Here is a 12,504-nt window from a genome sequence, read left to right on the forward strand (position 1 = left end):
TAACTTCTGCTTGCCTGCTTCAGTCTATAAATGGACTTCTTAAGCTTGCATACCTTTCCAGCATTGCTTGGATTAACAAAACCTTCCGGCTATGTCATTTACACAGTATCTTCCAAAATCCCATTAAGGAAGGCAGTTTTGACGTCCATTTGCCATATTTCGTAATCGTAATATGCAGCAATCGCTAGGATGATCAGGACGGACTTAAGCATTGCGACTGGTGAGAAGGTTTCATCATAATCAATCCCGTGGATTTACCTGTAACCTTTTGCCACCAGTTTAGCTTTGTTATTGATACATTTCCATCTTTGTCTATTTTCAAATTGAAAATCCATTTGCAACCGATGGGTGTGTAACCTTCGGGCAAATTTACCAAGTCCCAGACTTGATTTTCAGACATGGAGTCCATCTCAGATTTCATGGCCTCTTTCCATTTAGCAGAGTTGGGGCTCGTCATAGCTTGTTTGTATGTCGCTGGCTCATCTCCATCCATGACTAGGATGTCCTGATCTTCGGTTAAGATAATACCAAGGTATCTGTCTGGTTGAGATCTTGGCCGTTGCAACCTACGAAGGGTAATAGGTTGACCATTTACATTGTCTGTTTGATTCTGATCAATTTTATCAACTGCTTCTATAGCATTTTGATTGTCAGTTTTATCAAGTTGACATTGTTGCTCGTCCAGTTCGATTTTCCTCCCACTTGTCATTTTGGAAAGGTGTTCCTTCTCCAAAAAGACACCATCTCGAGCAACAAAGACTTTGTTCTCGGATTTGTTGTAGAAGTAATACCCCTTGGTTTCTTTTGGGTAGCCCACAAAGAAACACTTGTCTGATTTCGGGTGAAGCTTGTCAGAAATTAATCGCTTGACATATGCTTCGCATCCCCAAATCTTAAGAAAAGACAACCTTGGAGGTTTCTTAGTCCATAATTCATATGGAGTCTTTTCGACAGCTTTTGACGGAGCACGGTTTAGTGTTAGTGAAGTAGTTAGTAGCGCATGTCCCCAGAAAGAGATAGGAAGTTCACTAAGACCCATCATTGATTGAACCATGTCTAACAAGGTTCGATTTCTCCTTTCGGATACTCCGTTCCATTGAGGAGTTCCAGGAGGTGTCAGCTCTGAAAAAATACCATTTTCTTTCAATTGATCGTCGAATTCATGGCTCAAATATTCGCCACCTCTATCCGATCGAAGTGCTTTTATTTTCTTGCCAAGTTGATTTTCAACTTCACTCTGAAATTCTTAGAATTTCTCAAAGGATTCAAATTTATTCGACATAAGGTAGACATAACCATATCTACTATAGCCGTCGGTGAAGGTAATGAAATATCGATAACCTTGCCTTGCGGGTGTACTCATTGGTCCACATACGTCCGTATGTATTAGACCAAATAAGTCACTTGCCCTTTCTCCCAACTTGGAGAATGGCTGCTTCATCATTTTGCCTAATAGACATCCTTCGCAATTTTCAAACGACTCCAAGTCGAATGAGTCAAGAACACCTTCTTGTAGAATTTTCTTGATGCGTTTGATGTTAATGTGGCCAAGACGACAATGCCACAAGTAGGTTTGATTCGACTCGATGGTCTTAGGCCTTTTGGCAGTATCATAAATGTTATAAACTTGTTTGTCTAGAGAAAGCACATAACGACCATTTTCTGAATATGCCTTACCATATAAAACATTATCGAAATAAAATGAACAACTATTGTTCTTAATTCGAAATTCAAAACCCTTGGCGTCCAACGCCGAAATTGAAATAATGTTTTTAGTAACTCTAGGAACGTGATAGCATTTGTCAAGTTCTAAAATAAGCCCAGAGGGCAAAGACAAACTGAGAGTTCCAACGGAAACGGTAGACATCTTGGCTCCATTGCCGACCTGAAGCTCGACCTCTCCCTTCTCTAGCCTCCTATTTATCCTTAGTCCCTGAGCATTGGAACAAAGGTGTGAGCCACATCCAGTATCTAATACCCATGATGTTTTGCTAGCGAAGTTTAAGTCTATAACAAAAATACTTGATGAAGAAGCAATAGTGCCGTTCTTCTTATCTTCCTTGAATTTGAGGCAGTCCCGTTTCCAATGTCCCTTCTTCTTGCAGTAGAAACATTCGGAGTCGGATTTGGAAGAGGCTACCTTTTTGTCCTTGTTGCTCTTGGCAGTGTTTGACTTAGGCGGAAAATTCTTCTTTTTCCCTTTAAAGCTCTTCTTCTTGCCCGAGCGCTTAAATGGCTTGACCTTTCTCACCATGAGCATATCATGCTTTCCCTCATCTTTGAGGGTTTGCTCAGCTTGCTTCAACATACGATGAAGCTCGGTGAGGGTCTTCTTCATGCTGTCAATTGCCATTTCGGTTGAATACCTAACATCTTGAACTGGTCATAGCCTTTGTGCAGCGAATGGAGAATGATGTCAATTGCCATTTCGGTTGAATACCTAACATCGAGCCTTTCCATGTTCTCAAACAATCCAATCATTATAAGAACATGCGGGCTTACCAGCTCTCCTTTCTTGAGCTTGCTCTCAAGGATCCGCTTGTAGGTTTCGAACCTTTCAGTTTGGGCCTGCTCTAAAAACATATTCTGAAGCTCAGAAATGATCTCAAAAGCCGTCTCCTTTTCAAAGAAAGTCTTTTGAAGGTCCGGAGACATAGTGGCCAACATGATGCATTTGACATCCCGATTGGCACTTTGCCATCGGTTAAGGGCAGCCTGGGTGACCTCCTCATTGGGAGTGTTGGGCATTTCCTCATCAAGGACGTATTCCTTTTGCTCTTGCATGAGAACAATACACAAATTCCTTTGCCAATCAAGAAAATTTGGCCCACTCAACTTCTCCTTGTCGAGAATTGAGCGTAATGAAAACTGGTTGTTTGAGTTACTTGCAGACAGGTTTCTACAATTGAAAGAATTTGAAATGAAAAACCATTCATATAATCAATAAGTTTGAATTTTAAAACACATATGCAAACATTCAATCTTATTGAGCATTTTATTCACGCATTAATAATTTGTCCCTTTCAAGCGAGAATAAAATGATTCCAAGATCCCAAAGATCAAGAAATGATTAAGCATGCTTTGGCTTGTCTTAACATTTAATATCTTAAGGTAAGCAATCTAATTGCTAATAGCTTTAAGCTACTCTTGGTTTGATAAAACGTCGCATCTAATGCATTCTTGACATCTTATCTCTTTTTCCACGACATCTAAGGACTCCTTACTGATATCGTCGAGCTTAACCAAGATCAACTCGTATACCTAGTATACCTTACGTTCCTAGGGAAGTAGTGATGCCTCGCTTTGGTGTACCCCATCACATACGCGCATTAGTTCGGTAAGTGTTGTTCTTGGAACGGCAAATTTTATGCTAAATATTATAGGGACCTAGGGTTCTATGTTGGTTGATTTAAGTGAACTTAACTAATCATCGCAATATTTTGAAATCCTAGACATGCATCTACCATTCAAATATATATATAAGCATAATAATATATATAAAGCATAAAATAGATGCATTTGGCAACTAGCATGACCCCTTGAATCTTCAAGTCTTCAAGGGTCTTCAAAGCATTATCTTGACTCGACCTCATGGAAAACACCGTTTTTATACGTCTCCGCCAAGCATGCATTTTCTAGTTACTACGACTAAGATTAATCTAAATATTAAGGTACAAAAATACTCAACGGTACGCACACCGTATTTAGATTTACAAAAATACGTAACGGAACGTAGTCCGTACTTTCTATCCTAGTTGGGTCCCACTAGTTGCCATTTTCTCAAAAACCCTGTTACATAACAAGCTTTCATTCACCCATTCATTATATGTGAATGGCCCATGTATTTTACGACGAAAAACAAGTAACAATGCACAACACGCGAAAACTAGTAACTAACTTAGGTGGTTAATCCGATTAACACGCCTAATTAAAACTAGTCAAAGTTGTTTAACATATTATGTATTTTAAGGTGCAATTCGTTTACGAAAATTCCTAAGCTCCCACTAAATTCCGCATCCAACTTAATCAATCTAATTAATTAAGCCGGTTTAACCCATAATTTGTCAAAATATTTTGCAAGTGCCGGAGCTACCGAGGCCTAGCCTCGTTTAAATTTAACTAATTAAATAATTAAAACGAATTTTTTTTTTGCAAAAGTCATAGCCCAAAATTAAGCAAAAAACGACCCACCCAAAACCTTGTGGGCTGCGCACTAAGGCTGCTATGCAGCCCTTGGTTTTGCGCCTGCTATGCTGGGTGCTAGCATGCTCGCCCAGCGTAGCACGCTACGCTAGCCAGCACCAGCAGCACGCAATGCATGCTGCGCATGCTTGCTGGCGCCTAGCAGCGTATGGCAGGCTGGCTGGGGCTTGCTGCCATGCTGCCCAGTAGCTTGCCCAAATATCTCCAGCATCCTAGGCCACGCACCTAGCAACAGGTAGCACGCAACAAGCCTCGCCACACAGCACAACAGCATTACGAGGCTAGGCACCTTTCGCATACCTAAGGCAGCCACATGTGGGCTACGTGGGCACCCCGGCTAGCCTTGGTGGCGCTTGGGTGTTCTTGCCTTGATTTGCGTGCCATTTCTCGGTATTTTAATCCCGATTTATGTGTGACATAAAATTAATTCTAAATTTATTTTGGAATAAACTTAAGGAAAAAATGAAAATAAAACAAGTTTAACTTAATTAAATTCAATTTTAATGGTGCACAAGCCTAAATCATCCAAAATTACCTTTGAACAATTTAGGTCTTTCTTGATGCTTAAAATTGGAAAGGGCTATACCCATAATTAATTTAACCAACATGCAAATTAATAATGAGTTTTGACAAAGTAGGGAGTTGGAAAATAAAACCAATCATCCAATGAAAATTTTTCCAACTTTTAACTTGTGTAAAATGAAAAAAATTACATCTTCCAATATGATGATTAATCATGATTTAGTCACAAGTACTTGAACTTTAAGGATTTTAATCAACTAAAAAATGACTAAATCCTACATTAGTTCAACATGGAATTTAGAATCAAAGTTCCAACCATTTAAAAACTTAAAGATTGGATCTTTAATATACTAGGAACTTTAAAATTTCACATTCACAATAAACATTCACACTTTAATGCAATTGATTTGCATGATTGTGAAATAACAAGTTTATGTGAAAATTGAACATACCAACTTAAGCACACATTATGAATTCATAACCATGCTTAAAAGGTTTTAAAATTAGTGTAGATTAGGGATACAACAATGCATTTAATCTACCCTTGACATGCTTAAATTAATCAAGGCATAAAGATTTAAAACTTTTTGTCAAAAACGAAAAAGCCCCTCGAAAAACATATTTTTGGGTGGATTTTTGCTTCTGGACAACCCTAAATGGGCCAGAAACAATTTAGAATATCGATTCCACCCAAAAATCACTATTTTTGAGTCGAAATCTGGGTTCGTTAGCCAAAATTAAAAAATATACGAGATTAAAATTAATTGAAACGAGCTTCTAATCCAATTAGAAAGCACAACTAGAAATTTAAATCCATTTTAAATCACCTTAATTAACTACTAAGTGCAATAATTAAAAAAGAACGCGGCTCCGATATCGCTGTAGGGTTTCGTAGAGACCGTCTCTACGCGGAATAGAAACCCCCCATGACCCGCCCCAATAATTAAAGCAATAAAGCATGCATAAACATAATTAAACAATAATTAAGAGAAGGGAGAAAGAATTTATACCCTTGAAGCGTGCTTCGCTCGTAAACCAAGCTCTTACTTCTAAGCTTAAAGCCTCATAAGCGTGACGGCCTCCAACGGCTCATACCCACGACCTGACCCGAACGGTCTTCGTCTCGAGGGTTAGTCAAGACTTGACCAAAGATAAAACTAGAATTTTACGAGCTTAAAGGTTTTCTCAATAATTAAAGATGCCTTTTTGAGTTCCACTGAAGTAGATTTCCAAATGCCCAATCATGGGGTATTTATAGAGAAATGCAACTTGCACTCCCATTCATGATCAATGTGGGATACTTTGCATTTCTAACTAATTTATTTAAATCAAAAATAAATTAAAAGATAATGCAATCAACAATCAATAAGTGGCACATGGAGGATTAGTGATTAGGTGAGGACCATCACCAAGGGGGGGATCATTGCCTTGCTCCCCAAGGGATGGCTCCAAACTTTGGTCCCCACAACTCCAAACCGGCATCAACGCCTTGGCAAGCTGTTAGCCTGCTTTGGTTGTCAAGGCTGCCAGCTGGCGCTTGGCACCAAGGCTAGACAGCCTCCCTTGCCAGCCAGCCAGCATAGCAAGCACCATCGCACGCGTGCTGCTAGCGAACCACGCATGTTGTTGCTGCTGCTGGGCGAGGCCCTAGCTCATTGCTGCTAGGTGCTGCCATGCGAAGGCACACGCACATACGCATAGCCCAGCGTGCTTGCTGGCTGGTGTGTAGCTGTGAATTGCTGGGCTGCTAGCATTGGGCCTAGGCACATGCACGCACACACAGCCTAACGTGCTTGATGGCTGGTGCGTAGCGATGTGCTATGCTGCCACGCGCATGCGCCTAGCAAGCTAGGCATGTTGCGTGCCAGTGCTAGTGCTAGCAAGGCCTAGCCTTGCAACAGCAGCTGGGCAATAGCGCCTAGCACGCATGGCATGCTAGGCTTGCGCCTAGAAGTGAGAGGTGCATGCTAGCTCGAGCTAGCCTAGCAAGCACATGGCTAGGCCAATGTGATGCTACGGCTTTGCTCAAACTTGTTGCTTGTTGATTTGCAACGCTCGATCTTTACGCTTTAGGCTCGATATCCGGCGTCTGTGTTTGTAATACTCTAGTGACTCATCAAATCTTCTGAATTAATTCGTCGGTTCGGATCGGCAGTTCGTTTGCGTTCGACCTGAAGGGTTTAGTCAAGATAAAGCTGTAATATTAATTGTTCACTAATATTACTGATCGAAAGCGGCCTCCACCCAGGCATTCCGATCACTTGATCTCACTGAAGAATTAGCTTCCTGTTAATTCTGAACCCTCTATCAGAATAATACACTTGTTGGAAGGACACCATTCCTTTCATTTTTCATATGTCACTTGTTTAGGGGTTCATTTTTCCTATGTCACTTGTTTAGGGGATTTTTCCCCGCCACGTGGACCAATCAGCACCTGCCACATGTTAGCCACATGGACCATTTAGGGGCTGCCACGTGTCATGCTTTAAAAGGTCCAGCATGGACCAATCGTACATCGCCACGTGGCCCATTATCTGCCAACCTGGAAAATGGCCATCACAGGCCCGAATCCCTAGGCAAGCCCAACCAGTCCTAGGTTTACCATTTAACCTAGTATTGGGCGCGCACTTCGAGGCTATAATTACAGTAATTAGCCTTCATAAGATAGAGGGAATTAATTAATCATCTCACCAAGAGAAACCTAAACCCTCATGCATACTACTTGCTAGACCAGACTGAGCATTAATTGCACACCTTGATCGCTCCTCTCCTTAGAGGAACCAGATCACCTTTACTTTTCCGCACTCTTTACTCCACATACAAGGACTAACTTGATTGTCGTAGGCGGAGCTCCCACCACCCGGAGTCTCCGTTGTTTTGCAGGTATAGGCGCACGGATCTAGTCCCAGAATTGTAACTCTCCCGCAGGACATAACAAAAAACCCCGAATAATTTTGGCGCCGTCTGTGGGGAGAGTACTTTCGAGATAAAATCACAGTCTGTACGGATTCTAATTGAGTAGCGTCCCATTGACGACTCCCTGGATCAGACGGACCATGATACTGACAATGAGATTGAAGTCGAGACTCATACGGCCTCTGACGGGACCTTAAGAGATCGACGCACCCGTCCCACTAAAGGGAGGGAAAGGGAGGACTGCCTGGCTGGATCTAGTAAACCAGCCGGCCAGCCGCTTGATCAGCAATAGGTGGCTGAGGGATCTGCCCCCATCACTAGAAACGAACTCATGACCTTCATGAATAGTTTCAAGGGGGAAATCTAGGAGCTTATCGACAAAAGGACGACCGTTCCACCAAAGGAACAGTCGACCAGAAGACCCTCCCAATCTGGGAGGAAGAAGCTTGTAAAGGATCGGGAGGCGACTCCTTACCCGAAGCCTAGGGAGAGGGAGCCACCAGTGATCGACCTAACTAAGTACCATTTTCCCTCACCAGGGAAGAGAAAGCCCATCTGTCATGTTCAGCCGGAAAAGTCAAAGAAAACATACTCTGATGCTCGAATGTTGCTTGAGCAGAAGAAGAATGACCGACTGTCAGAGTCGGCCTCCACGTCTGATTTTCAAGACAGCCTACATAATACCTCTCTGAGGTATTAAAAATCAAATTATGAGAGCCAGACGCCCAGAGCCTCCTCTCGTTCTGGTTCCCAGAAGCATCAGGCGGCCCCGTATGTGCCTCCTTAACCATACGTCCCACAGTCCTAATATTTCATGTAGCCTACTCTTTTTGGAGGACAGGCGGCAAGGAATGTCCATCCTTTGGACTGGCAACTTAGGTTGCTCAAACTTAGAGAACAACCATCCGCCTTTCCTAAGGAAATAATAGAGGCCGCCCAGCCGGCCAAAGTAAAAAATGTGTTGGTAGGGGCATATAATGGCATACACCAACCTTATGTACCTCCAAGGGTTGGATGACGCCACATGGTGCAAGTGTTTCCCGACCACATTAAAGGGCGTCGCCCAGCAATGGTTCGACAACTTGTCGGCCGGGTGTATTAACAATTTCAAGACCCTCGCCTACTTGTTCACATCAAACATCGCATTGAACATTCCTGCCAAGTAGACCACCCTTGATTTGGGGGCCATACAGTAGGGAGAAAAGGAGGTACTGCACTCATACATCAAGAGGATCAATCTGATGAGAATTCAGATACAAGGACTACCTGATGAAGTAGCTTATACAGACTTTTTCAAAGGTCTGAAAGACGGGTCGAACTTCAAATTTGACCTCGTCAGAAAGAGGGTGACCACCCTCCAAGAAGCAATGATGGAGGCGGACGCCTACATTCAGGCGATTGACCTCTGTAATGTTGGAAAACAATCGGACCACAAAAAGTCCGACAAAAGAGAGAGCCGGCCAAAGTAGTCGGCCAGTAAAGAAGAGAAAAAGAGAAAAGAAGTCTGGGCGGCCGACTCCTCTGAACAGCCGTCCCAGAAGAAGAAGAGGGAGTTTAAGCCATACTCCCCAAAGTATGAATTTCACAAGGATAACTATGCCATCCTCAAGGAAATCAAGGACCGACTCTCAATTGAGAAGCCGGCCACCATGAAGAGTTCTGTCAATAATCGGAACAAAGATAAATATTGCTATTACCATGAGGACATTGGTCATGACACCAATGAGTGCATCAGTCTCAAGCGCCTCTTGGACCACCTGGCAGACAAAGGAGACCTCAAAACCTATGTCAAGAAATCAAAGGGTACACCACACCCCAAACAGAAACAGGCGGATCGGAAGAAGGTGACACCTGCTGAAAGCTCCGATACTAACGAAGCGCTAGTCTATACGATAGCAGGCGGCTTCGCAGAAGGAGGCCCAACTATCCGGGGCAACAAGGACAACATCTGACGTCTGGATGTTAACTCCGTCGACCAGGGACGGACCTCCAAAAGTTCATTTCCAGAAGTTGTTATCACTGAGGAAGACTTCGGGGGAATCAGGGGGCCGCATGACGACCCATTGTAATTGAATGCAAGGTGGCCAACCAAAGAGTTGCCCGGATTCTCATAGATACCGGGAGTTCATCTCATCCTATCAGCAACAAGTGCCTGGGACCTAGCGCATGTGTGTAGACTACACAGACTTAAACAAGGCGTGTCCCAAAGATAGTTACCCGCTCCCAAAGATCGACCACTTGGTCGACTCTACAGCCGGCCATGCCTTGATGAGCTTCATGGACGCCTACTCAAGCTTCCATCAGATACCCCTGTGGAAGAAGGATCAAGAGAAGATGACCTTCGTCACAGATTAGGGGTTGTTTTACTATAGTGTCATGCCGTTCGGACTAAAGAATGCGCCTGCAACCTTCCAAAGAATGATAAATATGGTCTTCTTCAACCAAATTAGAAGGAATGTGGAGGCGTACATAGATGATATGATTGTTAAATCTAAATTCCAGACGGACCACCTAGCTGACCTCCAAAAAACATTCACCACACTCAGGCGACACCAGGTCATGCTCAATCCCAAGAAATGTGTTTTTAGTGTAGAGTCTGGGAAGTTCCTCGGATTTCTAATCAATCAAAGGGAGATAGAGGCTAACCCCGAGAAGGTACAGGCGGTCATAGACATGCAGTCGCCCCGCACTGTCCGAGAAGTTCAAAGGTTTACGAGTTGCCTAGCGGCATTGGGGAGATTCCTCAGCCGGTTTGGCGATAAGTGTCTCTAGTTTTTTCAAGCTATTAAGAAGAAGATCATGTTTGAATGGGGGTCGGATGTAGAGAAGGCCTTCCAGAAATTGAAACAACATTTGAACTCCTTGCCATGGTTGGTTAGCCCTCTACCCAAGGAAGTACTATACATGTATTTAGCAGTCTCTGACCATGCTCTTAGTATCGTCCTCCTTGCTGAGAGGGACGGCTGCCAGCTCCTGGTCTACTTCATCAGCCACGTCTTGAAGAACATCGAGTTACGGTACCCTATGGTTGAGAAGTTTGGCCTTGCCCTCTTCATGGCAGTTAAGAAATTAAAACCTTACTTTTGGGCACACCCGGTTGTGGTTTACACGACCAGCCAATCAAGCGGCCACTGACAACCATGGAGTCGTCAGGCCGAATGATCAAATGGGCAATCGAGATCCAAAGTTTAAAGATCACTTTTGAGCCAAGGAAAGCAGTGAAGGGGCAAGCATTCGCTAACTTCATAGTGGAATCAACCAGGCCGACTAATCCTAAGAATTTTGAGCAGGTTTGGAAAGTTTATGTTGATGGGAGCTCTACAATGAATGGTGGTGGAGCAGGCGTCATATGCCAGTCCCCTGTAGGGGACAGGTACGAGTACGCCCTACGGTTTAAGTTCCAAGCCTTGAACAATGAGGCGGAATATGAAGCCTTTTTGGCCAGCATCCGCATGTGTAAGGCGGAAGGGGCAAGAAATAGTCGCCTGTTCTGACTCACAACTGATCGTAAGCCAATACCATGGTGACTATGAAGCCACACATCCAGCTATGATCGAGTACCTACAAGCGGTAAAACAGGAGGCCGGGACACTTGAAGAATTTCACCTAAATCAAGTGCCCAGGTCTGAGAATAACCAGGCGGACGCCCTATCTAAACTAGCATCATCAGCTTCATGCGACACACCAAGGACGGTTTTCTGGGAAGTAATGGAGAAACGAAGCATCGAGGAGGACCCTATTGGGATCCTAGACGGAAGCTCCACCTGGATGGATGACATTCAGGCGTACCTAACAGACGACAGCCTGCCGGCTACTCACTTAGAGGCGGTCCTACTGAAAAAACGGGCGTCCAACTTCAAATGTGTCACCCTGGAAAGGGGGCGATAGATCTTAGAGGACTTGCACTCGGGATACTGCGCCTCCCATGTAGGCGGTAGGTCCCTAGCTCGTACAACCAGGCGGCAGGGATATTTTTGGCCAACCCTGGAAGCAGACGCTGTGGAGATGGTGAAAAAATGCGACAAGTGTCAAATGTTTGGCAAGCTAATCCATCGCCCGACCACTTATCTGACGGCCATACATAGCCCCTTACCATTCGCTAAGTGGGGCATGGACGTCTTGGGTCCGTATACACCAGCAACAGGCGGCTGGAGATACATCCTGGTAGTAGTCAACTACTTTACCAAATGGGTAGAGGCCGAGGCTGTTAAAGGTATCAAGACCAAGGACGTTATCTCATTCATTTGGAGGAACGTCATTACACGATTTGGGGTGCCTATGTCAATGGTATTTGACAATGGTCCTAAGCTCGAGACGCCTTTTCTCAAGAACTGGTTGGGGGATCAAGGAATTGCATACAACTTTGCATCAGTTGGCCGACCCCAAGTAAACGGCCAGGTAGAAGCATTAAACAAGATTATCACTTACGGTATCAAGAAAAAGATTGAAAAAGCAGACAGCCTATGGGCAAACGAACTTCCACATGTTCTCTGGGCCATAAGGACGACAGAAAAAAGGGCGACTAGGGAAACCCCATTCCTCCTGACCTATGGGGCAGAAGTTGTTCTACCCATTGAGCATTATGAGCCGACTCTTCGTGTCATGCTGTATGACGAAGCAGCCAATTGGGAATCCATGCGCCTAGCATTGGACTCACTCCCCAAGTGTAGGGGCAACGCAGCCCTACGCCATGAGATCTACCATCTGAGAATGACCAGAGCCTATAACAAGAGAGTACACAGGCGTCCACTGAAAGTGGGGGAATTGGTACTACGGAAAATGGAAGCAGTCGATACGGCTAATGAGTTGGGAAAACTAATTCCAAACTGGGAAGGACCCTACCGGATCTATGAAGAGGTTAGT

Source organism: Chenopodium quinoa, unplaced genomic scaffold, assembly GCF_001683475.1.
Source record: "Chenopodium quinoa cultivar QQ74 unplaced genomic scaffold, ASM168347v1, whole genome shotgun sequence".
NCBI lineage: Eukaryota > Viridiplantae > Streptophyta > Magnoliopsida > Caryophyllales > Amaranthaceae > Chenopodium > Chenopodium quinoa.